General features: G+C 40.0%; 1 protein-coding gene across 1 annotated transcript in view; it reads right to left on the reverse strand.

Annotated features, from left to right (window-relative positions):
* Positions 1–2,916, reverse strand: part of phldb3 (pleckstrin homology-like domain, family B, member 3) — a gene marked incomplete at its 3' end in the record, with an annotated part of 31,582 nt that extends 28,666 nt beyond the window's left edge. Inside the window, 1 exon segment of the mRNA XM_014025614.1 lies at positions 2,664–2,916.
* Positions 2,917–3,577: the final 661 nt, after the last annotated feature.

A 3,577-nucleotide genomic window follows, 5' to 3' on the forward strand; every position in this document is an offset into this window, starting at 1 on the left:
ATAATATTATGACTTTATTCTCGTATTGTAATGATTTTATTCTTATAATACTTTATTCTCGTAACTTGTAGTTGCATTTTCTTTTATTTAACATCTTATTGCAGCATAAATTTCATCAGCTAAGTTGCTAAGCTTACTTTTAAAAAACAAATCCTTCAGTCCGTGGTGAATTTCCAAACTGCGCCGACACGTTAAAAAAAAATAAAAACACCACCGTCTTCATGTCTCAGTTTATTTTGCTGCTCGCGCATCAAATCCTGGGATATCTTCGGCTGGTAAGGATACATGGATGCATCCTCGGATTTCGACAGGAAGTAGGACGCATTCCTCGGCCGCATGATGAGGAGCCTTCGAATTGGGACTGTCCTCCGCGCGGGGCAATGACGTATGCAGCCGACAAACGCGCACTCATGAGGACCCAGCCCCTGAACTGAGACCCAGCCGGTGTGTATGTTGAAATGTTCAGTTACAACTCTAAATGTTTTTTTCACAAGTTTCAGTCCCAACATGCAAATGTTGGGTTCTCAAAGTATCAAATATCGAAGAGGATCAAATATCAAACACGACTCAAGAAATTGACTTAAAGGGGACATACCACGCAAAATCAAGATATTTTTCTGTTTGGGTCATATTTTTCAGACTTTTCAGTTTTCTTTATTTTTTTGAATGACATTTTCTGAGCGATTACGTCAAATGATCTGTGATGGGATTACCACATAAGGTCTGGACCTATCATCTACAATTCCCTTGTCTTAATTCTCCTCTGGTTCTGGGTCAGACTCTGGCTCCAACATGGATGGACAAGTCTTCTGTTGTTGACATMTTTTAATTACATTGTAAATAAACATGTCTGCAAGCTAGAAAACGTAACCCCCTCTCTCGAGTCGGAGTGGATCGGTCTGGAAGCCGGAGTGGGGTGGAGCTTGAAGCGTCTTAAAGGAACAGTAACATAAGCTGCTTTGAGACACACAGCAGAAAAGGGGTGGAAGAGGGACTGGTGAAGTCAGAATAAGGAGGAATTCAGACCAAAGYGTTGTAGTTCCACTTTATAAAGACCCAACTGACGGATTTAAATATATGCTATCATATATGCTTAAAAATCAGAAGACATCGATATTAAAATGTGGAAAAACTGGATTCTAAGCAAGTAAGCACTTTACATACTTCAGCAGTTTCAACAAGCATTTGTAAACGTCAGATTTCACTGTTTTAAACTAAATTTAATTGGATATAATCAGTTTTCTTTTTAAAATCTAAAGCTGTAACATGCGTGAAAAAAAATATTTTTCTGAAATAACATTTAAAGAGTCAATTATCATAACCATAATGGTCTAATTACAAAACAAATGTGTTTTTCTACTTGGGAATGTTTTAGTTCTCTTGAAAAATTAAAAAGCTGAGTATTTTTTTTTCTCCATAAAAGAACAGAAAGCAATTCAGAATCAACACACGATTTACTGCAAATCAACACTGTCAGCTGTCAACATTACTCTTCAACTTAAAACAAGAATAATAAACCAACCAACCACAACGAGTTCAGGTGCATTCTCTAAATGATGCTGAAAGGCATTCTGGGAAATGTGGAAACCAGTTCAAGAGAAGGGAGCACAAATAAACAAAAAAGGGAAAAAAAACAAGGTGGAGCTGAAACAACTAGTCTGTAACTAATAAGTGGCAGAGATAATTTGCTTTAATACTCCTTGTTTTGTTGTTATACCGATTTTTTTAAAGCATCCTGTTGCCGCTGAAATATGGGAACCAACTTTTTAAAACCACAAGCAAAAACATCAAAGATCCTCGTAAATGATGAAACCAGACATAAAAAAGTTATCTTGAACTAAATCAAACGGTGCAGTCGAACAATTTACTCCAGATATGCTGTTCTGAAATGCAGGTACGCGCTCCGTGTAAACAAATCGCTTGGCTGAATCCTCCGCACACAGAAGCTTGAGATCACGACCGATCCACATTAGACTGGCCGAAATCTGCGTACGTAAACAAATCAGGCAGATCCAGACAAGATTAGTAAAACTTCCCAGCAGGCCGCAGTGTGATAACTGTCCTCCCAGAGATTCCTTCGGCCTGAGTGTACCTGTGGGAACCGTGATGAAACACTGATCCATTAATGACGGTCTGGGACACAGGGCTCAGACACAGATTTGCCCAGTGGCGGCAGAAACGAGACATTTCTGTGTGAAAACTGAAAACAAAAGAAAAAAAATAGTAAAATGAATAAATAAAGGCAGAGGTCCCCCTGACAGCAAACCCCACCTCAGGCTGCCCCCCACCCACTCTGTTTACCCACTGAGTCCTGATGGAGGGATAAAAGGCCAGATATGTCAAGGTCTCTGTAAACACACAGGAGGCAGTTTATGTCCACATGGGACAAGGTCTGACAAATTACAGAAAGTTACTGTATTTAAGAGATTAGACAAATTACTGCTCCTGTTTTAGGCAAAATGGGATGGGACAATTCAATAAACTTTATTCTCACAAAATGAAAAGAAAAAAGCCCAGCTTTACTTTATTTAATTCAACATCTGGAAGCAGAACTAACTCTGGTCAAAAACACACTTTTTCTGAGCGGTTCATGTTTTCTGTCGAAGCCCCGCTGCTGCGTTCAGGTGCTCTGAGGTGGAAAAAGAAACAGTAAACAAACTTACCTGGACATCCAGCTCCCATTTCAAAACACAACAGATGTGTCCGTGTGCTGCGAACACAGTCGGCTGGACCGGACCGGACCGGACCGCTCAGAACCGAGAGGAAGAACAAAGTAAAAAAAGCACCGCCTCTGACTGAAGCGAAGTTTGTGAAGCTGTTTCACTTCCAGGAACAAAAACACGACTGGTTTTAGCTGTCGGTTGTTGGTTGAAACGCAGCTCTGTYCTGGTCTCGTCCTCTGTCTGTCTCTCGGTGCCGACAGGTCCAACAGGTGAGGCTGAGCTGAAATCAGGCGGAGGAAGGTGACGACAGAGGCGGATCCAAACAACAGCGCATGTGTGGCTCAAGGCAAGGCACCACCAGCGTTTTTAATTAATTTATATCTTTTTATTTTCTTCTCTACTTCTGGAGCACAATGCTGACACTTTATGTCCCGCTCTGAATTTCTTTCCTGGGAACCCTTTGACTCATCCGGATCTGCTGCCAAACATTTAATATCAAAACCAAACTCCCGTGGGAATGTGATAATAAAGTCAGATCACATGAACATTAAAGTTTGTAACATGAACAGGTGATAAAAAAACTGCAGTTTAATACATATAGTGTTGAACCCTTATAAAGGGATATTCTGTCTATTTAGAAAAAGAAGTGGTGTTTGCTGGAAAATGCTGACGTTAAAATTAAAGGAGACCCTTTTMACATTTAAATTATTCAATTGCTCTATATAAAGTGGAACTGCAATGCTTTGGCCTGAMTTCCTCCTTATTGTAACTCCACAAGCCCCCCCTTTCACCTGTTTTCTGAAGTGTCTCAGATCAACTCGTTTTGATGCTGTCTCTTTAAAGAGTAACTTACCCCCAAATTAACTTATTTTTAGCTGATAAACTGCCTAGAATGTGTCTAAAATGTTATATAG

This window comes from Austrofundulus limnaeus, unplaced genomic scaffold (genome assembly GCF_001266775.1).
Source record: "Austrofundulus limnaeus strain Quisiro unplaced genomic scaffold, Austrofundulus_limnaeus-1.0 Scaffold488, whole genome shotgun sequence".
Taxonomy (NCBI): domain Eukaryota; kingdom Metazoa; phylum Chordata; class Actinopteri; order Cyprinodontiformes; family Rivulidae; genus Austrofundulus; species Austrofundulus limnaeus.